At 43.0% G+C, this 27,014-nt stretch overlaps 1 protein-coding gene and 1 long non-coding RNA gene across 22 annotated transcripts in view; one reads left to right on the forward strand and one right to left on the reverse strand.

Moving 5' to 3' along the window:
- Window positions 1-27,014, reverse strand: part of ASPRV1 (aspartic peptidase retroviral like 1) — a 112,463-nt gene that overhangs the window by 45,407 nt on the left and 40,042 nt on the right. The window contains exons 1-2 of one of the 21 annotated variants that reach the window (XM_034659295.1): window positions 5,010-6,358; window positions 4,815-4,860 (exon numbers count right to left, since the gene is read on the reverse strand). The exons of 15 other annotated variants lie outside the window; for them this stretch is intronic. The gene's annotated coding sequence lies outside the window, so the exon portion shown is untranslated. Of the gene's footprint in view, window positions 1-4,814; window positions 4,882-4,988; window positions 6,359-10,120; window positions 10,379-15,996; window positions 16,969-27,014 lie in introns of those variants that run through there. 5 more of the 21 variants (XM_034659296.1, XM_034659301.1, XM_034659299.1 and 2 more) reach the window with 5 other exon arrangements.
- On the forward strand, window positions 357-26,878 carry LOC117801989. The gene is made up of 3 exons (XR_004624953.1): window positions 357-657; window positions 21,413-21,512; window positions 26,743-26,878. It is a non-coding gene; the product is annotated as an uncharacterized LOC117801989 (long non-coding RNA).

Here is a 27,014-nt window from a genome sequence, read left to right on the forward strand (position 1 = left end):
TTCTATCCGCAGCACCCCACACAGTGCCTGGCATGGTAAGTATCAATATGTATTTATTTAACAGAAAACACAACAACAACAACAAAAAAGGCTGTGAGAAGATATTCTTGTAGTTTCCAGCCAGAGCTGCAGATTACAAATTGGAAAGGGGGCCAGGGGGGCCAGGGAGAAGGCTCAGGCAATAGTTTGGTTAAGGAGTGAGGAGGGCCTGACCTGAGGCACTGGTGGTAGAACTGGAGAGCAGAAAAAGATTGAGAAAATATTTAGTAGGCAGCACTGATAGGCTTGGGTGATTAGATGAAGGAAGTGAGGGGATCAGATAAGGAGAGGAGGGCTCCTGGGCTTCTGGCTTAAGCAGTGGGTAGATGACAGATTAACTAAGACTGGCTATTCTGGAAGAGGAGGCAACGTGTTGGGGAAGATGATGAAATCAGTTTAGACATGTTGACTTTGACATGCCTGTAGGGCATACAGGTGGAGAGGTCCCAAGGGCAGCTGGAATCATAGCACTGGAGCCCAGGACACACATCTGGACTGAAGATAGAGATTTGGGAGCTGTCAGCCTATAGGTGATGGTTAAAGATCAAGGAGGGGATAAGATAACCCATGGAGCAAAGGAGGAGGGAAAACCACAAGGAGGATCCCCACCTGTAAGAGGTAGGCTTGGGGGGGGATTGGGGGGGAAAGGAAACATGAGAGAGGGAGGGAGAAAAGAGCAGTTATCACGAGGAAGTGGCTTCAAGGACTAGTGAACAGGGTCTAACAGTGCGTAGAAAATGACAGCGGGCCCCAGCCCTGGCTCTGCTTAACAGCTGAGAAAACTGAGGCCTTGGGATACTGAGGTGTTCAAAGCCACAAACTATTATTGCCCATGATCTCACACATCGGTGGCTCTCAAATTATGATCCCTGGAGTCCTGGGGGTGCCAAAGACCCTTTCAATGTGGCCCAAGAGGTAAAAAACATTTTTATAATAATACCAAGACTTTTTTGCCATACTCACTTAGTTGACATTTGAACTGATAATACAAAAGCAACAGTGGGTAAAACTGCTGGGGACTTAACACAGATCAGTGAAGTCATATTCCTCACCCCAGGCACTTTGGTTTAACAAAAAGGCTAGCCTCACATAAGAATGCCCATGATAGAACAACAATTACTGATTTTTTAACATGACCCTTGGGTGCCTGGCTGCCCTGTGACTCGTGATCTCAGGGTTGTGAGACTGAGCCCCACGGTGGGTGTGGAGATTACTTAAAAATAAAATCCTAGGGGCACCTGGGTGGCACAGCAGTTAAGCGTCTGCCTTTGGCTCAGGGCGTGGTCCCGGCGTTATGGGATCGAGCCCCACATCAGGCTCCTCTGCTATGAGCCTGCTTCTTACTCTCCCACTCCCCCTGCTTGTGTTCCCTCTCTCGCTGGCTGTCTCTATCTCTGTCGAATAAATAAATAAAATCTTTAAAAAAAATAAAATAAAATCCTAAAAAAATAAAAAATGACCCATGAGTACATCTTGTTGATAGTCTGTGCATAAAGCACTTCTGCTACATACCAAAGTACTAGGTAAATTTATGTGATTGTCTGCATTGAGAAATGAACTACCTCCTTTGTTCATGAAACATTTTTATTAGAAAAATAACTGACACCTCCCCCCCCCAAAAAAGGAAAGAATGACTGACAAACTATGATTACTCGGACGTGGGCATTTGGCAGTCATTTTTTCAAAAATGAATGAAGTGAGCTTGTCACATCAAGGAAAACTGACAGTATTTTTTGCCAATGATAAAATTTGAACTGGCAAGTGAAAATTAGAATTTTAGAAAACTTGTCTCCACACCATGAGCTTCACAGCTTCCTGGTACTTAAAGACTTTGCTGATGACATCAGTGGTAATATTAAGGAATGTAATATTATGGATTGAAATGTGTCTACATTGGGAAGATCTGCATAAATCACCGACCCATTATTTTCCAAATGACCAATGCATGATGCCACAAAAGCAAGCATGAACTAAAGAACCATTCAAAGTGTAAGACAGATGAACGGAGTTTAACATAGCTGAGCATGAGAAGTTCATTAATATGGTTTCAGATCTCACATTGCGACTACCTTTCAGAAACTGCCATTTGTCCAGTTTTGGTGAAATATCAAAGATATCCACAATTATCTGAAAAGGCTATGAAAAATACTCCTACTTTTTCCATCTACAAATCTGTATGAAGTGAGTTTTTATTCATCTACTCCAACCAAAGCAACTTATCATGATAGACTGGTAAAGAAGCAGATACGAAAATTCAACTGTGTTCTGTTAAGCCAGTCATTAAAGACATTTGCAAAACTGTAAAATAATGACTTTCTGAATTTTTTTATTTTAGACAATATATTTTTATAAAAAGTATGTTAATATGTAAAGGATTTATTATTGTTATTTTTACATAATTAATAAATACTTCTAAAGCCTTTTTCTAATATTCGTTTCCTTATTTGTATTATGGTAAATATCTACAGCAACAGCCCACATAAATAAAGGTGTATAATATTTATATGCTCAATAATTTTTAAGAGTGTAAAAGGGTCCTGAGACCAAAATATTTCAGAACCACTAATACAGACCACCCTTTCCTGCCTCCTGGTTCTTGGAGCTTATTTCTAGGACACCCACCCCTCCCATGCACTTCTCCGCAAATACAGAGTTACAAAACAAAATCAAAACTAAAACTGAGCTGAAGAAGAAATGAGAGAGCAGGCACAGTGAGCTAAACAGAGAATAAGACCCCTTCCTTCCCTTCAAAATAATGTTCCTTTAAGGACCACGGCCTGGTAACTAACCCTGCCAGGGTAGGCTGGGTTCCTCTACAAGCCCTTCCTACTGCCCCCTGTGGGAGAAGAAAGACTGGGGGAAGAGGGCTCAGTGGGAGTTCAGGTATCATCTCTTCACATTCAGTATCTGATTTGATACAACAGCCAATGAAGTAAGTAAGGCAGGTGGGGCCATTCTGTATTAGTCACTATTTACAAGGGAGGAAACAGAGGTCTGTGTCTTGCCTGACACCAACCCGTAAATAAAAGATGGGGGGGGCAGGAGCACTGGGTTATTATCCAGGGTTCCCTCCATTGGGCACTAGCTCTAAGACGCCTCTCTTCCCCTCTCAAACCTAGAGGTCCATCATTAAAGATGCATTATTTTACTTGTAAGGTCTTCTGTTTATAAGCCACATAGATTTCTTTTTTCAATCCTCTGTTCTTTCTTTTGGGTAACTGATCTTTTTATAATAGTTTGTAAGAAAAAGTGACCCTTTGTATTGTTTTTCAATTACAAAACTGATTTTAAAATGATGAAGAAGTGGGGTGCCTGGGTGGCTCAGTCAGTTAAGCATCCAACTTGAGCCCAGTATTGGGATTCTCTCTCTCCCTCGCCCCTCCCCCACTGCGTACACCCTCTCTCTCTCTAAAATAAATAAATAAATCTTTTAAAAAGTGATTAAGAAGTAAAAGTTAATGAAATAAAAGTCAGGGGCGCCTGGGTAGCTCAGTCAGTTAAGGGTCTGCCTTCGGCTCAGGTCATGATCCCAGAGCCGTGGGACTGAGTCCCACATTGGGCTCCCTACTCAGCAGGCAGCCTGTTTCTCCCTCTGCTGCTTCCCCTTCTTGTGCACACTCTCTCTTTCTCTCCCCCTCTCTCAAGTAAATAAATAAAATCTTAAAGAAAGAAAGAAAGAAAGAAAGAAAGAAAGAAAGAAAGAAAGAAAGAAAGAAAAAGAAAGGAAGGAAGGAAGGAAGGAAGGAAGGAAGGAAGGAAGGAAGGAAGGGCAGAAAAATAAACAATAGATATAACACAAAAGCTGGTTCTTGCAAAACAGAACTATAACAAAACTAACCATGAAAAAAGCATGAAGCATTAAATATGCAATACTGGGAATGAAAAAGGGAAGATACTGTAGAGAAATGAAAACAAGACTATGAAAATTTTATGCTAATAATTTTAAGTTTTGAGAAATTTTATTTTTTTAAAGATTTTATTTATTTATTCATTTCACAGAGGGAGAGAGGGCATGAGTGGAGGGAGGGTCAGAGGGAGAGGGGTGCAGGCTCCCCACCAATCAGAGCAGAGAGCCCAACCACATCCAAAGGCAGATGCCCAACAGAGACACCCAGGTGCCCCGTCCCCAAACTCATGCTGGAATAGGATAGAGAAGGGGTCCAAGGAGTGTGATGGTGTGTGCAATAAAGGGAGGTAGTTGTCTAACTCTGAGCCCTGTTATTGGGAGCTAATGCAAGAGAACTATCCTTTATACCTTAACACTGTCTGTGGCCCAAATGAATATCCAACACACGTAAGCACTATTGTGTCTCTAATTTGTCAGTTGGATGAAAAAAGTTAAATCTGTTAGAATGTGTTACTCTGTCTATACCAGCTTGTGACCACTAGCATTATCTCAAGCAACAGACACCAGAAGCACCACTACTACAGTGTGTGTGTGTGTGTGTGTGTGTGTGTGTGTGTGCGTGTGTTGGGGGTGGAAATCCATTAAATATTATAATAATGATAGAAAAGGTAATCGCCTTCAGGATGGGGATGACCAATGTATACAACATTGCTGTGGTCAAGTTGTGAGGTCGTGGGGGATAGGAGTGGGAAGGAGACCACAACAGAAAACTGAGTTTAGACAGAAAAGGTTCCTTGGTGGACCCTGCAATGATTTAGTCTTCAATTGACCCTAGCCCCTAACAGCCCCTAGGGGAGATGCTTCAGTGGACTCCTAACCTTGCTCAAAGCCTCAGGGGTGGGATGGGACGTAGAGGACAAATACTTACTGTGACCTATAACTTCTGCTCACTACCTAGGTCTGGAGTGGCCAGCCTGTCAAATAACAGAAAACCGATACTGCAGTGACACTGACCACACCCAAGGCCAGGACACTTGACTAGGCATGTTCAAATGCATTAATAGACAGGGTGGGTTGGAACAATTTAAAATCTGAACCATACCAGATGTTTGGTGGTCCTTACCAAAAAGTCAGCCTCTGGAGGAAAGGGCAGACAGGAATCTGCAACAGAGAACTGAAAACCTAAAAGAGTGAGGAAGCGCCGAGTCACAGGCACTTCCTAGTCCAAGCTGGTATTATGATTTGAAAGGCCCTAAGGAAGGTCCCCACACCCTCCACCTATCTAGTGAAATTATGCCTCTAATCCCCAAATTAGAGTTCTCTTCCCTTCACTGTACTTCCACTAGTTTGGGCAGTGCTGGGTGAAGCCAGGACCAGTATTACTCTGAGCTGTTGGCACTCATCCACCCCAGTTCAGATGAAGACTGCAAGGAAGAAGTGTGATGGAAGTAACAATGAGGACACAACTTTTTAATATTGCCTGTTACTGATTCTATTGCTGGTCTGGACTTTCAGGTCTCTCTCCCTAACCCCACCAAACCTATTTGGGTTCAATACTCGGAAACAGTAAGCTGCTTCTTCAAAGTACCCACCACTGCCTGCCACCAGAGACCTACTAAATCAGGTTGCTCAGCATGTGCTCTACGTAGGCCCAAGGGCTAGAGATGAGTAACTCAAGACTTCCCTCTGCAGCTGCCTCTGTATCCAGAATGGAGTGAGCGACATTGGAGGTGACACAGTAGGAAGCCTGGTATATTTTGGTGTGATCTGTCAGGCCCTTAGAAGAAACCCCCTTCCAAATATATCCCCCCACTCCAGACCCACCCGGCACCTAAAATTTCATTAGAGGGCCCTTAAACAGGTTCCTCAACAGGTTCCCAGAAAAACACAAAGATCTCTTAACTCGGGGTGAGGGTGGGGGACTAGTGAGAAGTCACATTCAAACAACAACAAACGCAGCCCTGGAATTCCTAGATGAGGGCCTAGGGATGGCAATCCAGTGGGAAGAGGAGTGAGGGTGGGGAAGTTGGAGGGCTGGGAGTATCTATAATAAAAGTGCATTTTCACAGCAAATATAGTTTTTAATCACATCAAAATCAATCCCGTCTCCCCTTAGTCATTTTTGCCTGTCAGAGGCAGGCAAACACCCAAGACTGAGCTGAGGAATAAAGGAATTCTCCGCAGGGTCCTCTCCCTGGAGGAGGCCAAGGGAGTGCAGCCTCAGGAAGGGAGTGCAGCCCCTTGGGCCAAGAATGGCAGGAAAAGAGCACAGTAAATTGTGGGCTGGATTGCCCAGTCACATGATGGGATCTCGCTGCTTCTTGTCACGTAATCTCTTTTTCCCTCCTCCTCTGGTCTCTCCCTCTCCTTCTTTCCCCTCCCTCTGCTCTGTTTTGATTTGGTTAAAATAGATGCAAACTCTGGTCTTTTCTATTTTTAATACCTAGCCATTACATAATCCACAACGTAATTGCTGACTTGAAAAACTATTGGCAAGAGTAGAAAATCCCCAGAGTTTTAAACAGGAAAAGGATTATTACTGCACAAAAGCCTTTGGCAGTTTTACTGACTGGTAAACCGTCTGTAATCGTCACTTGCCAGGGGAAGTCACATGGGCCCTGGGAAACACTCTTCCCCCCTCAGCGAAAGCAGGCTGGGGGAAGGGATAAACCACAGCCTAAGCTGGAAGGAGGCTGCTTTGTGTGTCCGGGCAGGGGGCTGGGTGGGATGCCTGGAGCGCCCACTGGGCCCAGACACCAGGGCTAAAGGAGTGAGCTTCAGGTTACCTGCCCTCCCCAGGCCACCTTTTAACTGCTTTTGTTCCTTGCTAGAGAGTAAAGTCTCCAGCATCTGCACCCCTCATCAATTTCCTGGGCCTTCATTCAGCCTCCAACACACTCCAGAGCAAGCCTGAGTGAGAGTGGACTATCCCAGTTAAATATATGATTTTATTAAGACACAGGAGCAAGGAAGACTGCTTGTTAATCACTGAGCACTGAGACCTGACCTACTCCTCTGCTTTCATTTCCAACTACCATACTATGTAATTCTTCAATAAAATGAGCTAATAAAAATAAAATAACTAGAGATTCGGTAAAGGGTTGGAAGGTGAGCAGATTTTGCCACCCCAAAATATGTCTCTTTGGCATAAGGATTTTTCTGAGCGAAAAGCAATCAAAACACAGCAAACTTAGGAAAAGCTCTTTACCTCTCCCAACTGACTAAATTTACCCTGGGAGGGGGCCTATGCCAGGACACTATTACCAAAGACACCTTTTTACCTAAGAAACTTATTATCTGCACAAAAGGGCAACCTCTGTTTTCCAAACACCTCCTCTTGTGAATGGCCTTCCCTCCCTTTGCATCCCCAGACTCTTACCCCTTTCCTTAGCTCAGGATGTTATCTAAAACTTAAATTACTTGACTGCCCTTTGGGCCTCATTTTTTATGGGGCTCCCATGTATATGAAATTTGGTTTTCTCCTGCAATGTATTTTATATAATTTAATTATTAAGCCACCCAAATACTCTAGGAATGAAGAAGGGAACATTTTCCCACCTGCCCAGGTTTCACAACCAAATCAAAATTATCTCATTAAGACCAATTGTATGCATGTTGGGGGTATTACTAGTGTAGGAGATACAGAGGGGACAGGGATAGCTTTCCCTGATTTTGCCAATTCTGCCACAGCCCCAACCCCGATAATGGAGGACAGCCAGTCCAATTTGGGTACCTACAGATGACAATTCCTTCAAAAAACGTTTGCTGAGGGGCATCTGGGTGGCTCAGTCAGTTAGACGTCTGTCTCTTGGTTTCGGCTCAGGTCATGATCTGGGGTCATGAGATTGAGCCCTGGGTAGGGTTCTGCACTCAGCAGGAAGTCTGCTGGAGATTCTTTCCCCCTCCCTCTCCCTCCTCCTCTGCTCCTCACCCCCTCACCGCTGCCAACACACACTCTCTAAAAAATAAAATCTTAAAAAAAAAATGTTTGCTGAATGCCACACATTGCTATGGACATAAGTGAACAAAATCACTGCCCTCATAGAACTGCCTGTTCAGTGAAAGAGATGAACATTAACCAAAATATTACATAAACATATCATTACAAACCATGATAAAGGCTTACGAAGGGTAAATTGTAGGGCACTAGGGGCATTTAGATCAGGGGGACCTGAGAGGTCCTGAGGGTTCCTAGAATATTACCCTAGGGACTTCAGGGTCCTTTTAATTCAGCATCTGATCTTCCTTCCCTTCCCCCTCCCTCCCTCCCTCCTTGCTTCCTGTAGTCAATATTTACTGGGTTTCTTCCTATGTACAGAGGATAACGCTAAGTCCTTTATATATATGGTCTCATTTGATTCATACAACAAACTTAGAATTCAGCACTTTAAGACAAAAGGGTCTGATGAGAAAGGCCAAACCACACTTTGTAATGAGAACTATATACAATTCGTAACATGAATTAAGACTCTACTGCCTGCAGGTGTCAAATATCCCAATCACACTTTCCAAAATAAAACAGGAAAGCCTAGACCCATGTAAACGTCCAGAGTAAGACTAGCATAAAGCATGGTTAGATCCAGGTGCTCGAAAGATGCCACCTAGGCTCCGTCTCCACCTCACAACTCAGTTTTCACCTGTGTTGGCTTCAGCACTCCCCCTGGGGTGGCAAGATGACCACTAGCAGCCTCAGAATTATGCACATTCTACAGCCTTGGCAATCCAGTTGGAAAAAAATGAGAATTCACTTCTTAATAGTTCCAACAAGTCCAGAGTCCTAATTGGCCTGGATTTGAGACCATACCAACGTCAACTGCTGTTCTCTGATTGGCAGTCATGTGTCCTCCATCTAGAGCCAAGGGATGGACCTGAATCCAGTCTTAGAAGAGAGAAGGACATGGCCCCCCAAAGGAAAATCAATATGCTCTCACCTAAGAAGAGAGAAGGCATGCTAGGCAGTCAAAGCCCACTAATCACTACTGTCCTCGAAGTATGGAATTACAGTGGATTTTAAGACTATACCATATGTTGGGGCGCCTGGGTGGCACAGCGGTTAAGCATCTGCCTTCGGCTCAGGGCGTGATCCCGGCGTTCTGGGATCGAGCCCCACATCAGGCTCTTCCGCTATGAGCCTGTCTTCCTCTCCCACTCCCCCTGCTTGTGTTCCCTCTCTCGCTGGCTGTCTCTATCTCTGTCGAATAAATAAAAAAATAAAAAAAAAAAAGACCATACCATATGTTCTTCCAGCAATTGGGTGTTCCTCCCTAAGAAGTGAGCAAGAGTCCTTGTTTAGTGTGATACTGGCTGGATTTGCCCTGGTCCTACTCCAGCTGCTCAGAGACCTTGGCTTCTTGCTCTGAGGCATTTATTGGAGTCTTAATATTTGCTTAAATACTCAGAGCAGTCTCCAAGTCCCAATACTTTGTGGAAGACTTTTCTGCATCCCTTCAACTCCCAAATGATGTGCCCTACTCAGTGCTGGTGTGACCAGCAAAGCTGCAGTTCTCTCACTCTTTGACCAGCATCACAGGGTTTGTGATATAGGGAAGGAAGAGAATAACCAGCTCCTTGTTGGAAAGTTTTGTTTCCCTTTTGGAGTCTAAACTGAGAATGGCTTCCATTGGGCAGAAAGAAGGATATCAGGGTAGTTCCTGGAATATCTAACACACAGACCTCCATAAGAAGGATCCTTGGGGGAGGATCAAGGCTAAACATTCTGTAAGAGTTATACAGCAAGTACTACAGCAATCAGATGTCAGCTGCAACCACTCTCCCTGTGGGCATGTTTTAAAATCGGCCTGGACCCCCCATCCAATGACTCTCCCACAATTTCGGCAAATTCCCAGCAGCAAATGCTCTTAACAGACTCTTTTGGCTCTGACTCCAGCTCCTGCTGGATTTTTTATGTCACTCACAGAAGCTGGTCTCTTCCTTCTGATCTGAGCTGTCCCAGAGCTGGGACTCAGCTCCCTTTACCCATGCTTTACCAAAAAGAAAAAAATACACATACACAAACTGACTCGAAAGCCTGTGTCTTCATCAGACATTCCTAGAAATATGAAGAGGCAGAGGGGTTTTATATTGTTACCAAGCTTCATGGCTCCTTCACCGCCCCCAGACACTGCTCATATTTGGGAGGCGTCTCCCCTTTGCTCAGGAAACTAAATTCCCCGTATATTATTCAGAGCAACTGAGCTCTCCATCCCCCTTCCTCTGACACCCAATGACCCATACCTGGAGTCAGCCCCACTGTGAACCATCCACTCCAGGTTTCATGCCTGACCAGCACTGAGGAACAAAAGGAAGTTTTTGAACTTCACTCTCTCAGCACCAGCATTCTGTACCAGTGAAGAGAATGGAATAATTTTTTCCCCTGTGAATATGAATTGGGCCACCCCTCTTTGGAACAGAACTGGCTGGAGTCAATTTTGGTTTTATTTTTTTTATTTTTTTTTTTAAAGATTTTATTTTTATTTATTCGACAGAGATAGAGACAGCCAGCGAGAGAGGGAACACAAGCAGGGGGAGTGAGAGAGGAAGAAGCAGGCTCATAGCAGAGGAGCCTGATGTGGGGCTCGATCCCATAACGCTGGGATCACGCCCTGAGCCGAAGGCAGACGCTTAACCGCTGTGCCACCCAGGCGCCCCAATTTTGGTTTTAAATACATTTCTATTATACCACTCTATGTAAACTCTCCAGCTCACAGAAAAGCCTATGTTACAAGCCTCAAACAATCCCCATACACCCATACTGGGGTCTGCTGATACTAGTAATATAATTAAGGAAAGCGGTGCTTCTGTCCCAAAAGTGTTGCCTGTCTTTGAAAGACAAAGAGGTTTTTGGCCTTATGCCACCCTGTGATAGAATTCCTGTTGTTTCCAGGCTAGAGTTCTAGAGCCTCAAATTCCAGTGAAATAGATAAAACTAAGCTATCAGCTTCAAGGTCTCCTTTCACCTAGGTTGGTGGGGGCCTGAGACTAAGATTAAAACCGGCTGAGAGTCTTCTCCAAAGAAGAGGCAAGGACAAATGCAAGTAGCAGGTTTCCTCCCAAGACTCAGGCTGGCTCTAAGTCTTGCCTTCCTGGGCCAATCAGGTAATTTTCTTTTTTCTTCCATGGGAAGGAACGACATAGTCTTCCAACCAGAGGAGGTCTCAGCCCCTTCCACTGCATCACAGGCGGGAGGCAGAGAGGCTCTACAAGCGTGTGAATACCAAAATGTAGCAAATCCTAGGGAAAAAGAATTCTGAGCTTTGAATTCCTTTGTTCCTCACAGGAAGAAGTATAACTGTAGACACCAGGGCCCAGTAGCCTCCTTCAGGAATTTTTTTAGTTTCTGGAAAGGGAAAGGTAGTGAGAAGTCTCTAAATTCTTCTCAGAGGCTAAGATTTAAAATACTAGATCAATCTTTTACATAAGGGGAAGAAAAAAGTTGACACTTCATTCATTAATGTTGTAATTAGAAGAATAAAACCTTAAATATTTTTAATCTAAAGGAATCCTTTCTAAAATTCAAAACATTATAAATACATCCAAATCAAATAGGAATGTTTTTTAAAAATAAATGGGAACATTCTATTCATATTCCTCTGCACCTTGCTCCTTTCACTAATACAGAAAGTTAACTTCAAAGTTTTCACAGCTGGACCACCTGAATGGCTCAGTTGGTTAAGTGTCTGACTCTTGATTTCAGCTTAGGTCATGATCTCAGGGTTGGGAGATCGAGCCCTGCACTGGGCATGTAGCTTGCTTGAGATCCTCTCTCTCTCTCTGCTTCCCACCCCCAATCTGCTCATGGACATGTGTGCTCTCTCTCTCAAAAGAAAACAAAAAAGTCTTCACAGCCACATAGTATTTCATAGTCCCCTATTCGTGGATATTTACCAAGACAGTGAATATTCCTATCCAGAGAAGTCTGTGCTCAGTTCCTGAATGAAATTCCAGTTTCATCTGGAATGGATAAAATGGATAAGCAATTTTTTAGATGAAATTACAGTCCGCCCTGTTGTGTCTCACCTATTGTATTCTTACCCATTTTCTATTGGGTCTGTTTTTTCCTTATTGATTTATAGAAACCCTTTATAGATTATAGATATTAATTCATCACCTACTACATATATTGCAAAAATTTTCTCCCATTCTGTTGGCTGTCTTCTAACTTTGTTTATAATGACTTTTGCCAGACAGAAGTTCCTCATTTTTATGTGGCAAAACCAGTTAAAAATGATTCGGAAAGTACTGTCACGGGAGCAGCACAACCTGAGCTCTGAGCCACGTGGCCTCTTCTGCTGGGGGCCACACAATCTTGCTTGGGTTCCTGTGATGAAATGACTGATTAGGCAATCATTTTCTGAGCTATTCACATCTGGTCAGGGAGGTGGTATAAATGAATCAAGTAAAACAGCAGTAAAAAGAATTGTAAAGACTTTGCTTGTTTGTTTCCATCTATCTGGAGGCTCTTTCTTAAATGTTTGGAATCATGTTCTAACAATGTCAAAAGAATCCTGAACCATTAAAAACCCAAAAACATCTTTATAAACAATAATCCGAGTATTTCCAGACTCTTTCAAACTGTGTGGCCTTTAGGGCATTATTTGCTGTCACTGTGGAAGGAAAAGTAAATTCCAGACCCCACAGGAATAGAAAGCCTCAAAAGTCTATTGACTTGTAGAGTTTTAAGCTTTAAGAAACCTTCACGGTTTCCCTTCAGCCTTTTACAGATTAGCACTGACTCAATCTGATCCTGAACAGTTCAAAAAACCCTCATGGCCAAATGGGATTTTCCCTGCTAAGAGTACTTCGTCCCTATTCCTGCAAACTCTGCCTAAACGCGCAGTACTTTGTGGAGGTTGTCCCACTGGGCCAGAAAATCTCTCCTGCCCCCACTCCACAGTATTTAGGCACGCACTGCAAAAAGTAGGCCTAAAAGATGGTTCTGGCCTCCTTCTCCCTAGGTGGAACCTGGCACTCCCTGAGAAACTTGGTTCTGGGCAATGAAGATTCTGCCATAAAATCATTACTCAGTACCCAGTGGTACCAAGAAGAAAAACAGATGGTCTGTCTCAATGTGGCTTCAAGTCATTATTCCCACCACCTTACAAAAAATCCTTCCTTTGCCAATGTCTATACCAAACAACTACACTCCTCCTCACTGCTGTCAGCTACTGACCTCTTGGTCATCAAGACCTTTGGCCCCTTGATCACAGTGTGCCTTTACACTCCAAGTCAGACCTTTTACCTGGTCATGGCCTCCTATATCCTTCTATATTTCTACCTCTCCTTGTCTTTACTTCTACAGTTTCATTCTTCAGCTTTGAGATTTCCAGCCCCTTGACACCTACAACCATCATTTTGCTGCCTATCAGTCCTCCTCTGAAGTCACTCCTTTTCTCTAACCACCTTGACAACAACCACTTAGCTAGCAATATTCTAAACTCCTCTTACTCCAAGTCTTCCACTTGGATCACAAAACACAGCCCCTATTTGAATACAAATGTCCTCTGCTTTAATCGTCAATTGCTGAACACTGCTAAAATAACGATGAAGTAACGAGGGCTGCTCCTCCTCTAGAAAGTCACCATCTCCAACATTACCTGGGCCTTCAGCACTACTCAGCTATTCACCTACATGTCTTCAGATCACACTATTAGCTCAACAGTTTTTAAAGGTTGTTTTCTTTTTTTTTTTTTTAAGATTTTATTTATTTATTTGACCGAGAGAGAGAGTATAAGCAGGAGGAGCAGCAGGGAGAGGGAGGAACAGGCTCCCACTGAGCAGAGAGCCTGACGTGGGGCTCGATCCCAGGACCCTGGGATCATGACCTGAGCCAAAGGCAGACACTTAACCAACTGATGTCACTGTCCCCACTATCCCACCTGCTCCCAGGAGATGACTTCGATTTCTGTTCAGAGAAAAAAAAGCCCAATAGAAGGAAACTCCAACTTTCTGTCTCCCCCAAATGTTCACAAATCCCTCTGTCCCATCATATCCCTCGCCACTGTCAAATAAGACTTGAAAATGCTCAACAGACTGCTAGGAAAAGGTAGGAAAGCTATAAATGGTGGTGATGGTGGTGATGGTGGTGATGGAGTTAAATTCAGTGGTAATCCTTGTCTTCTGTTCAGTTCAAGTTTCATTTCTCTGCCAGTGTTTAGGATACAGTAGACCCTTTCCCCCAGGGGCCCTGCTCAATTTTTATTTCTCTTTTTATCTTCAACTTCTCTCTCTTAACTAGCTCTTTCCCCTACAGCACAAGGACATGCTCCAATCTCGAAAAAATAAATAACCCTCCCTAGGCCGTGTGTTGCCCCTTCACTAACTGTCCTCACTTCCTAAACAAGCTTCTTGTAAGAGTGGCCTCTCTGCCCATAGCCTGGCCTCCATTCACTAGCTGCAGAGGTACTGTCTAGGAAAAGAGTGGACTGCTCTTACTTGCCAAAGGTCTGTGCTTTGGAAAATTGCTTTAGAGATTAGCAAAGAAGCATAGTGAAAGGAAATACATTATGTTTCTATTAATTCAGTTTTAATAATATAGATGAAAATTAATTTTATTAATATAAATGAGACTAGATTTATCTTTGTATCAATACTCTGACTAGAGTATAAGCAAAATTATTTAAAGTGTTCTTTAAAACAAAGAAATCTGTTTTCCCAAAACAATCCTGATTCTCTAGATCCAGAAACTAGAAACAATCGCTCCTCTGAGTTCCCACAGCATTGGTCTATATCTGTCATACCCTACCACTTTATCTTGAGTTAGTTAATACATATTTGAAAAATAAATAGAATTTACAAGTACCTATTATAGATCAGATAATTCTAATCTAATCAACCTAATCGACTAATTAAATCAGGTCCCCAAAGAACGTCTACTGACATTTTGCTGACTTAATATAAGGCTTTTTTCACACACTGAATTTAATAAAGTTACATTCAGTCACTCCTATAATTTAAGTTTTCACTCACTTAAATGTACCTTGCAAAGTTTCAAGTACTGAGGTATTACCATGTCGTTTTGGGTTCAATCCGAAAGGACTAAGGTAAAAGTCAGTGACGCAGGAATTACCCAACCCAAGGGTTGTGAGCAGGGCATTCAAGGGGAAGGAATGCATTTTTCCACCCCCTCACCTAAAAAATACCCCAAGAAATGCTTCTACCGGAGGGACTGAGACTTCCTCTCACACAATGTCTGCTCTCCTCTGCTTCAATTCCTTTCAGATAATCTGAGTGTCAGCTCCTCAACAAAGGCACAGCTTTGCCCTTGTTGGACCTCCCAAAGTTTGCTCATACCTGAAACAAGGAAGTTTGCCTAGAAAATCTCAAAAGTTTTTTTTGTTTTTGTTTTTGTTTTTTAAGTAGGCTCCACACCCAGTGTGGACCCTAAGATCAAGACCTGAGCTAAAATCAAGAGTGGGATGCTTAACCAATTGAGTCACCCAGGTGACCCTCAAAGGTTTTTTGATGTAAATAACTGCACGCTACTTACAGTGTGAAAATCAAATTTTATTTTGAAAAGCAGGTTCAATTTTGAAGATCAGGTTAAAGAAACCCAGTGGTACATTCTTTTGTGATACTGAAGAATCGTCATATTCCAACCGCCCCCAAGATAAGTGTTAGATCATCTACATGAGACCAGCAATTCTCCTAAAGTAGGACACAGAGATTGGTATCAGGAGCTTCATCCAAAGCACTGACATTCTTGCCCCCCATAGTCCCTCTAAAGAAGCCAGTCCTTAAATCTTTACTGAGGCAGAATTATGGGCTTACAGCACCGTGCTAAGGGTAAAAAGGTGGCCAGGAATGCATGCCAGGAAACACAGGGCAGGACCAGGTGACAGGCTCCAGTCCCTCTGGAGCCAGAGCCAGAACCTCCCAGTTTGCTTTGCCCTTGCAGAGGGTGTAATTTCCAGCTGGGCTAAAAATCGCCAATGGCACACAGCCAGGGGGCAAGGCCCGGCTGGGTAAGCAAAAGCCAGCGATGAGCCAGAGAGGCTCCTGATTTAGAATCCAAGCAGTAAAGAAGAAGGGTGGTGGAGAGCCTCCCACAGAGGACTTATAAAGTAGCTGCCCTCTTTGGGTAAGATCCAGGTTGCCAATAGGAAATCTCTTACCTCCATGGGCCTCCTCACTTGTTCTAGAGACTTTCTCAGCAGCCTGATCTTTTTAGAAGGAAAGATCATGTGACTGGGACTCAAGTGACACCAGCTTACTGATTTTGGAAACATCCCTCCTCTATGGAGTCACCAGCTCACAGGGCAGAAACTTCCCATGGTACTTGTTTCCTCTCTCCCTGATATAAAATCAAGTGATAAGACTAGTCCCCAAACCACCAAAGTCAAACTATAGTACAAAGATTGTTCTATACAGCTCAACATGCCTCAGAGATAAAGATTCCTTCAGTCCTTTCCTTCCTCATTCATTCAACCACAGTTTTCTTTTTTCTTTTTTTAGGTTTTTTATTTATTTATTTGACAGAGAGAGAGAGCACAAGCAGGGGGAACGGGAGAGGAAGAAGCAGGCCCCCCGCTGAGTAGGGAGCCCAATGCGGGCTTGATCCCAGGACCCCAGGATCATGACCCAAGCTGAAGGCAGACACTCAACTGACCGAGCAACCCAGGCACCACCCTACCACAGTTTTCTGACTGCCCACATGCTCCAAGCACTGGGCAGCAAGAATGCCTTGCAGAATTCTTAGCAGATACCACTCTAGCAATTGCCCAAGAACCTCTCTAAAGTGGACCCTGTTGGTTCAGAATTTCTGACAGGAGACGACTGCTTTTGTGTTTATACTATCAGAATAGGTTAGCTAAAATATTTAATTGCATAAATAAGATTGTCAGTCGGAAAACTGAAGTAACTTGAGACTTCGATTTTCTACTGATTAAAGCAGGTCCTCTTAGGATCTTGACTAGTTAGTGCATACATGCATAAGTGAATTAACATGTGATTCCAAAACTAAACAAACTTAATGACTTCACAAACACTACTGCAAAGAAGACATACAAATGGCCAACAGACACATGAAAAAGTGCTCCACATCACTCGGCATCAGGGAAATACAAATCAAAACCACAATGAGATACCACCTCACACCAGTCAGAATGGCTAAAATTAACAAGTCAGGAAACGACAGATGTTGGTGAGGACTGGAGAAAGGGGAGACCTCCTACACTGTTGGTGGGAATGCAAGCTGGCGCAGCCACTCTGGAAAACAGTATGGAGGTTCCTCAAAAAGTTGAAAACAGAGCTACCCTACAACCCAGCAATTGAACTACTGGGTATTTACCCCAAAGATACAAATGCAGTAATCCGAAGGGGCATGTGCACCCCAATGTTTATAGCAGCAATGTCCACAATAGCCAAACTATGAAAAGAGCCCAGATGTCCATCAGCAGATGAATGGATAAAAAAGATGTGGTATATATATACAATGGAGTATTATGCAGCAAAATGAAATCTTGCCATTTGCAACGACTTGGATGGAACTAGAGAGTATTATGCTAAGTGAAATAAGTCAATCAGAGAAAGACAATTATCAGATGATCTCACTGATATGTGGAATTTGAGAAACAAGGCAGAGGATCATGGGGGAAGAGAGGAAAAAATGAAATGGGACGAAACCAAAGAGGGAGACAAACCATAAGAGACTCTTAATCTCAGGAAACAAACTAAGAGTTGCTGGAGTGGATGCGGGTGTGAGGGATGGGGTGGCTGGGTGATGGACACTGGGGAGGGTATGTGCTATGGTGAGCGCTGTGAATTGTGTAAGACTGATGAATCACAGACCTGTGCCCCTGAAACAAATAATACATTATATGTTAATTTAAAAAAATTTTTTTTCACGTAATTAAATCAGACAAGCCCTTCCCTCATGGGTCTAAGTCAATATGCTCCTACTGTATTGCTTTCAAAAAAATAAAGCCAGAATTCAATAAACTACTAAGCCACCACACTAACTCTACTGTAACCAAACTGGCCAACCTGACTTCCAAAACACCTCAAGCTATTTACGAACAGATTAGGACTGTTTTTTCCCTTAAATCAATAGAACACCCCACATTCTCTGGTTTAGAGGAATGTCAGGACCTACACGGGCCAGAGGACAGGACAGTGACTGTGAGTAGCATGGTATCTTTCCTGGCTCTCTTCTTCCTTCCACCTCTTCACTGTGGGTATCCTTAGCTCCAGGCTGCTGCTTTTGCTCTAGTCTTTTCCTCCTTGAAAAATTCATCTTGAAGAAAAGGAAAGTGAAGAAATGAGAAACGGAATTTGAGGCCTGAATACCTGAATCTGAGTCCTAATTCTACTACCTGATTGAGATTTAGTGTCCATACAAAAGAAGAAAAAAAAATAATGCACAGCATACAAGACTGTGTTAGCTACATCACTATACAATGGCCTTAAATTGCAGAGTGATCTTGAAATAATGTTGTGGCTATTGTTTTATTATGGTGATTACTGCCCACTCCTGCCTCTCCTCAAGCTCTACTCTCAGGTTCCAGTTGAGATCACTGCCACACACTCCTCTCCAGGACCTGTCAAGACGACCAACAAGAAAGGGAGGACCAAGATAAGACCACCTCTCCCCTAAATATCTCAATGGTGTCAAATCTAGAGTCCCACTCTTACTTATTGCCTCTACTTTAGAAGTACCTTTTCCTCTAAATGGGAATTCCCAGTCTACAGAATACTTCCTTTTGGATGTACCTCTGGCTCTTCAAATTCAACTCCAAGAAACAAATTTATCTCCCCTTTCCAGAAGAGTGGTTCTCCTTTCCAGTTACGCCCTTTCTATCATGACAAGTCATTTTCCAACTTCACAGGATAGACACACACTTTGGCGTAATATAACAATGGTTTCGGCCCACCCACCACCATCAAGTCAGAATCCATTTCCTATTTTTTTTTAAGATTTTATTTTTCAAATAATCTACCCCCAACATGGGGTTTGAACCTAACAACCCTGAGATCAAGAGTTGCATGTTCTGGGGCGCCTGGGTGGCACAGCGGTTAAGCGTCTGCCTTCAGCTCAGGGCGTGATCCCGGCGTTGTGGGATCAAGCCCCACGTCAGGCTCCTCTGCTATTGAGCCTGCTTCTTCCTCTCTCTCCCCTTGCTTGTGCTCCCTCTCTCGCTGGCTGTCTCTATCTCTGTCGAATAAATAAATAAAATCTTTAAAAAAAAAAAAAAAAGAGTTGCTTGTTCTATCAACTAAGCCAGCCAGATGCCCCTATTTTTTTAAATGTTTTTTTTTCTGAATCAAAAAAAATAATTTCTGTTAACAATGTCTTGTATGATTTTTTTAAGATTTATTTTTATTTATTTGATGGGGGGTAGGGGCAAAGGGAGAGAATCTTCAAACAGACTTCCCTCTGAGCACAGAGCGTGACACAGGACTCCATGCCATGACCCATGAGATCAAGACCTGAGCTGAAACCAAGAGTTGGACATTCAACCAACTGAGCCATCCAGGTGCCCCTGCTACATGATTTTTTAAAATATATACACATAGCTATGGCTGTATTTATTTATTGTCCGTATGCTATATATTTTTTCATGTATATATTATAGCCATCTTTATGTGTCAATAATTATAGATTTCCTTCATTTATCATTGTATGGATTTACCAGTTTATTTGGCTAATCCCCTATTGATGGCCATATTGACTACTTTATAACTTCTGTTATCCTCATAAATATATCTTTGTACATTGCCCTGGGGATAAATACCTAGAAGTCAGATTGCTGGTTTAAGAATGTGTGTACTTCAGGGGCACCCGGATCGCTCAGTCAGGTAAGCATCTGACTTTGGCTCAGGTCATGATCTCAGGGTCCTGGGATTGAGCCCTGCATCAGGTCACCCTGCTCAGTGGGGAGTGTGCTTGTTTCTCTGCTTCTCTCCCCACTCATGCTCTCTATCTCTCTTAAATAAATAAATAAAATCTTAAAAAGAAAAAGTGTACTTCAAATTTGGTACATATTACCAAATAGAACTTCAGAGAGACTGTATAAATTTAAATTCACAGAGTATGAGTTCCTGTTTCTTCAAATTCTCACCAGCAATAAATATTATTTTTAATATTTGTCAATCTAACAGTTGAAAATGATGTCTCATTTCTATTTGTGTTTTCTAGATTATAAGGTAAACACCCTTTTTCTATGGGTTTTACAGGTCGTTAGTATTTATTCTTCTATGACTTTGGCCCATTTTCTTTTTGTTTTTGTTTTTTTTCTATTGATTTATAAGAGCTTTGCGCACACTGATATATGTCAAAAACTCTCTTTTTTTTTAAGGTTTTATTTGAGAGAGAGGGTGCAAGAAAGAACAGGAACAGTGTGGAGGGGCACAGGGAGAGGGGGAAGCAAACTCCCCACTGAGCAGGGACCCTGATGCGAGGCTCCATCCCAGGACCCCAGGATCATAACCCCAGCCAAAAGCAGCTGCTTAACCGGCTGAGCCACCCAGGTGCCCCCAAAAAACTTTTCTTAACCAGTTTCTCATCTACTTTTTGTTTATGGTGTTTGTTTTCCTTTTTTTTTTTTTTTTTTTTTTTTTTTTTTTTTTTAGCTAATACATTACACTTTTTCCTTTATAGTTCCTGCCTTGGGTGCCATACTAAAATAACTATTCTCAGGGTGCCTGGGTGGCTCAGTCCGTTGGGCATCTGCCTTTGGCTCGGGTCATGGTCTCAGAGTCCTGGGATCAAGCCCCGTGTTAGGCTCCCTGCTCAGTAAGGAGTCTGCTTCTCCCTTTCTCCCTGCCCCTCCCTCCTACTCATGCTCTCTCTCAAATAAATAAAATCTTTAAAAAAATAAAATATAAAATAACTACATTCTAGTACACTTATTACTTTAGTTTTTATGTTAAAAACCTTTAATCTATCTAGAATATATTTCGTTAGAAGGTGAGAGGAGGGATTTTTTTTTTAACGGTTAGACATTTACCCTAAACACTATCCTTTCCTACTAAAACTGAGATCTGTTTCTGGACTTTCTAATCAATTCTGAGCTCTGCTCAACCAACAAAAAATCTTATTTCCAGGGCACCTGGGTGGCTCGTTTGGTTAAGCATCAGCCTTCAGCTCAGGTCGCAACCCTGGGATCAAGCCCCCTGTCGGGCTCCCTGCTCAGTGGGGAGCCTGCTTCTCCCTCTGCCTGCCATCCCCCTGCTTGTGCTCTCTTTTCTGTCAAATAATGAATTAAAAAATAATCTCTGTCGGGGCGCCTGGGTGGCACAGCGGTTAAGCGTCTGCCTTCAGCTCAGGGCATGATCCCAGCGTTATGGGATCGAGCCCCACATCAGGCTCCTCCGCTGTGAGCCTGCTTCTTCCTCTCCCACTCCCCCTGCTTGTGTTCCCTCTCTCACTGGCTGTCTCTATCTCTGTCGAATAAATAAATAAAATCTTAAAAAATAAAAAATAAATAATAAATAATAAAAAATAATCTCTGTCAAATAAATGAATTTAAAAAAATCTGTTAAAAAAATTCTTATTTTCAGTTGGAATAATTTTTTCATTGCCCACAACAGGTTTTATGTAGACTGCTGCCTATATACACACTACTGCCCTTGCCTGGAACATCCTCTTACCTTCCCTCCACAGATCCTTCAAAGCAAAACCACTTCTGAGGTAAGCAGTAGTAAATGCTGGGGTACCTGGGTGGCTCAGTTGGCAGAGTGTGCAACTCCTTATCTCAAGGTCATGAGTTCAAGCCCCACGTTGGGTGCAGGGCTTACTTTAAAAAAAGAAAGAAGAAAAAGTAGTAAATGCTATTTAAAGCAAGAAATGTGGGCACCTGGGTGGCTCAGTTGGTTAACCATCTGCCTTCGGTCAGGTTATGATCCCCAAGTCCTGCTCTGGGCTCCCTGCTCAGCTCGGAGTCTGCTTTTCCCTCTCCCTATGCCCCTCCTCCCAGCTTGTGCACTTGCTTGTGCTCTTTCTCAAATAAATAAAAATCTTAAAAAATAAAAATAAAAAAAGAAATGCCTTTTTAAAAAATATTTATTTGAGAGAGAGAGCAAGAGAGAGAGAGAGAGACCACATGGGTAGGAGAGGCAGAGGGCGAGGGAGAGAGAATTTCAAGCAGACACCACATTGAGCTTGGAGCCTGACACGGGGCTCGATCTCAGACCCTGAGCTCATGACCTAAGATCATGGCCTGAGCTGAAACCAAGAATCAGATATTTAACCGACTGCACCACCCAGGCGCCCTAAACAAGAAATGCTTTCAAAGGAAAGAAATAATGTGAAAGAACATATCAAAGCTTCTACAAATACTTTGTGTGGCTAAAGAAGTGGATGAACTTTTTACTCAGTAGACCCATTCCAGTGGGCTTTGGACATACAGAGGAAAGTTTGGAAGAGAGAGTAGAATTCAATTGCTTTGCATAATAGACTAAGAAGTACCTGAAATGCTTACTGGCAACACAGTTAAGAAGGTTTGCAGAGGAAAGATAAGATTATAAGAGGCCAAAGCCATACACATGGGTGATATAAATAATGATGGATCCCTAATGGAGAGGTAGACAAAAAAAAAAAGGAAGAGGGATAGCCAGTATCAGAATTTAAGTTGCTTGCTTTGTGGCAATGTAAAACACTCTCCATTACCCTAAATCTTTAATAAAGTCTGCTATACACACAAAGAATTTATCTGGGAGATATGAGTTCTACATCTGGGTGAATGTGGATGGAAAGAGAACAGCATACTTGAAATGGTAAGACCATCTATAATCTGAACTAATTTAGTAGAATAAAGAACTCAAAATTAGAATGACCATAAATACATGAGCTCCCAGGAATTTGAAGAATCTGGGTGAAGGAATCAGACTCTCTACGAGCTGTAGAATGACACTTTAAGCCAAATTTTTAAGGGAAAAGATGGTTCCAGCTAACTAATGGGTTACAATAGGATACTCAAACCTCAGAAGCTTTTAAAGGACCAAACTACATGAGGTTCTGTGGTGATTTACAGAAGAAACCACTGGGGGAGGTGCCAATTACTCTGCTTGCACAAAAAATAAGCTGAGGATTATACCCCATCCCTTCCCCATTCCACATGCTCCTGTAGAGGTGTTCTGGTCCCTACCCTTAGTGTGTCCTCGGTCAACTCTCATCTCTTCCATGAAGCTTTCTCCCAAGGTTTTAGCTCTCAGACAATTCCTTTCCAAAACTTCCATTTTACCTAGAATCTGAACCGCAGTGTAACCTTTAATTGTTCTTTTTTTTTTTTCCTATTTGTTAACTTCTCTATTGAATTCAACTATAGATGTCTTATAGACAAGAACCCCAGCAAGACAGAAACAAAGAGAGAGAAAGAGTGTGCACATACACAAGTGAGGGAGGGTGGGAGGAAGGGACATTCTAAACATCTTACAGTACAGTCAGAGCCTACTTAATTCCTGGTGGGGAAAGAGTGGAAGACAGTGATGCAGAAGCAAGTTTACTAATGACCTTGAATGGTGATGCTCCTAAGAACAAAGGAGGAATAGTAATAGAAAGGAGTAGGAGAATAGGGGAAGAGGATGGCATAATGAAAAGTATAATTTGGCTTGAGACATGCTGAGTTTGAAATACCTAAGAGCCACCCAGGTTATGATGGTAATAGTGTTTGGCCATCATGAGTCTGGAATGCAGAAGAGAGATTTAGGTTGGAGAGGGAGATTTAAGAGTTTCTGACATATCAGTGGTAGCTAAAACCATAAGCACAGGTGATATCACCCAGGGATAGTATATAGACGGAGGAGAGAAGGAGGCTAAGGATAGAATCTTATGTAGGCTTCCTTCATGCAGGAAGCCTGCTGGGGAAAACAAGCCTTCTACAGTTATAGGAAGTTACAGTTAACACATTTATATAATTATGTGCCAACTAATACTTATAACAGATGACCAAATAACTGGCTCTACTGAAGACCTCTAAATGCCCATTTCAAGCCTTCTTTCAATCTTCCTGTAAGTGAGTTTACTCCCTGATCTTCAGTTAAAACTGTGGCATTTCACAGGAAGTGGCAGGAATGGACAAGGGCCCTGGACCAAGGCCCCTGGGGTGGGGCCTGTGGGTGGAGGATGCTAATTACTGGATGAACATCATACCCAAGGGCAGGATCAAAGCTAAGTCTTTGCATATAGTTTGTTTCACGATTAGCTCATCCAACTCAGTTAAGATTGGCCAACCAAAGATCTCATTCATGACAGTAAAGACACATACATACATCAGGGTCTCAAAGGGACCTAAAATTTCTTAATCAGGAGTCTTAGAGACATCTGTCCACTTCAAGTGGTCTTTTCCTGGCTATCCTGGTTGAGAAAAGCATATAGAGGAAGTGACTAGTTTCCTCTTTGGTACCAGCTCTGCCAGCTGGAGCTCCTGGCACTTGGTCACCCACCCTGCCAGATTTAAATGATCTCCACCTGAAAGACTCCCCTGCCTGCAGTTCATGGGTTTATCTCCACTGAGGGGTTGGAAAAAATAATAGTCTGGACTACCCATGAGCTATAAAAGAGGGATTTTATAGGCAAAGCAGAAAATTTACAATGCCATAATTATTCCATAAGAATGAGCTCCATTCCACTTGGCACTGATCCTGTATGTGAAGTCAAAACCCTGAACTAGCAGTGAGACTTGAGACTGATGCTTAGATAAATACTTCCAGAGTGAGATGGAAGGGGTGCTCAGGAGTGCTAGAGAAATCCTGGAAGAAGTCAAACCTGGGGAAAGCAGCCTCAGAGAAGCCTCCTTCCTTGGATCCAGAAGCTGATGATGGCATCACCCCATTCACTACTTCCTATTTTTTTTTTTAAAGATTTTATTTATTTATTTGACAGAGATAGAGACAGCCAGCGAGAGAGGGAACACAAAGCAGGGGGAGTGGGAGAGGAAGAAGCAGGCTCATAATGGAAGAGCCTGATGTGGGGCTCAATCCCATAACGCCAGGATCACGCCCTGAGCCGAAGGCAGACGCTTAACCGCTGTGCCACCTAGGTGCCCCAACTACTTCCTGTTTTAACTGGAGGAAAGAGGAAGAAGATCTGAATGTGGGAGAAAGAATGTAGAATCCCCACCATAGAGCTACACTCCAGATCAGAGCTGTCCTTATGCAGAGGACACACAGTTAAGTAGTCGAACACATGATGTGATTCCAGCAGAAAGACTGGTAAATACTAGGCACTCAGTAGCCAGCCATCTGTTGAATGAAGAGCACCAAGAGATATTTCCTACCTCCAAATAGTGCTTTTTCACTGACTGTCACATTACCTTCACCTGGAATTCCTCCAATTTGATATCCATTTCTTTAGGATAAATCCTCATACTTTCCAAAACTATGCTCCAGCAAACACCATATTCTGTGAAATTTTAATATTCCTTCAAAAAAAATGGTTCTCCAGTTAAATACATTTGGAAAATGTTATATTTTCTATCTCCCTTTTGAAGCTTTATAAATGCATATTAAAAGCTGTTTTTGAGGGGGCACCTGGGTGGCTCAGTCATTAAGCGTCTGCCTTCGGCTCACGGCGTGATCCTGGAGTCCTGCGATCGAGCCCTGCCTCGGGCTCCTCCACTGGGAGCCTGCTTCTTCCTCTCCCACTCCCCCTGCTTGTGTTCCCTCTCTCCCTGGCTGTTTCTCTGTCAAATGAATAAATAAAATCTTTTAAAAAATTTAAAAAATAAAAAATAAAATTAAAAATAAAAGCTGTTTTTGAGGCAGAGGCATTTGGAAAACTAGCATGAAATTCAGGACAGGCCCCAACTAAGCTAAGAAGCTTGTTCCAGAAGTACAGCTGAACAGACTAGCATGACATCAAATTAGCCCAAAGAGTAGGAGGCAGAGTTTAGGATAGTCAAAAACTGGGAGATCTGTGCATGGGCAAGACTCTACCCACAGAAGCCTAGATGCAAGAAAAGTCTCTAGTGGGGGGGGTGTGGGTGGGGATGAAAAGTCTCTAGTATCAGAGAAGGGACCTGTCCTGGGAGAGGCTGGAAAGCAAAAGCCCCAGCCTCTGGTGAGGGGTTGACAACAGAGTTATAGACCTAGACAAGGCTAGGGGGTCCAAGCAGAACAACTGGACAGAGCTTGATCCTCTCAGGAAAAAGCCAAAATAAAGGTGACATGGAAGAGAGGCAGAGAGTAATGGACAGAGCTGTCACTCACAGTATAGTACACCTATCCAGGAGTCCCTCCCTGCTGGGGGCACTGGCTCCAAAATCCTGGCGATCAGCAGATCTAGCTACATCACTAGATCTTCTGTATGGGGCTATGATGGCTGGGGAGAGATGAAGGGATATATTACATCCAGAAACTCCACAGAGTTGTACTAATTCCACTAAAGAGGGAGGTCCAGACCCTATCAAACTTCAGGAGGTGAGGGGTGGAGACCATTCCTAGAATAGCCTTCTAGGGAAAGGTGCTAGAAGGAACCCAGGGGTCTGAATGAAACCAAAAGTCTGAGTCCAAACAAAATGCTCTAGACTTAGGGTAGGAACATGGACACAGTAAAAGTTCAAGCCTGAAGGTGAAGGGCATCCACGAACCCAACTGCGAGGAGCTGGAAAAGGCACTGAGATTTGAGTTGCTTCTGTCAAAGGCTCCCTGGGGGAGAAAAGATGTGAGAATTCAGATCACAAAGGCTGTTTGAAAGCAGTGCTAGATGAAAGATGATGAACAGTCAACTAGAAAGGCTCTTTTTGGAGGAATTCAGGCCAAAAAAGTTGTAGCTCTGAATCACAGGTGCTATTCTGGCAGCCTCTGGATTAGCGATTTTGGCTCCACAAAGTTAGTGGACAAGGGGGAACTGCCCCTTTGCATGGACACCCCAAATGCTTTGTCATTGCTTTTGACATGGTGTATTTTGCTTTCTGGTAAAGCCCTATCTCAGCACAGCACATTGGGAAATCAAGACCAGAAGTTGTCTGTGACCAGTGGCCTCTGAGGAAGTGCCCTGCCCATGTTGTCATCAGCAGCCTCTTTTGCGCCACCATTTTACATCACTTCTGGGAAGCTGCCTCCCACTTCCTAAGATCTGTGCCGGTCTTGTCTGAGGACATCACGGCAAACCACAGACTCGAAGATCCTACACTCCTTATTACATTCTGCCTGTCAGCTGTTCTCCAAACATCATCATGCCTGAATACCCAGC

This window comes from Ailuropoda melanoleuca, chromosome 4, assembly GCF_002007445.2.
Source record: "Ailuropoda melanoleuca isolate Jingjing chromosome 4, ASM200744v2, whole genome shotgun sequence".
In the NCBI taxonomy this organism is placed as follows: Eukaryota; Metazoa; Chordata; class Mammalia; order Carnivora; family Ursidae; genus Ailuropoda; species Ailuropoda melanoleuca.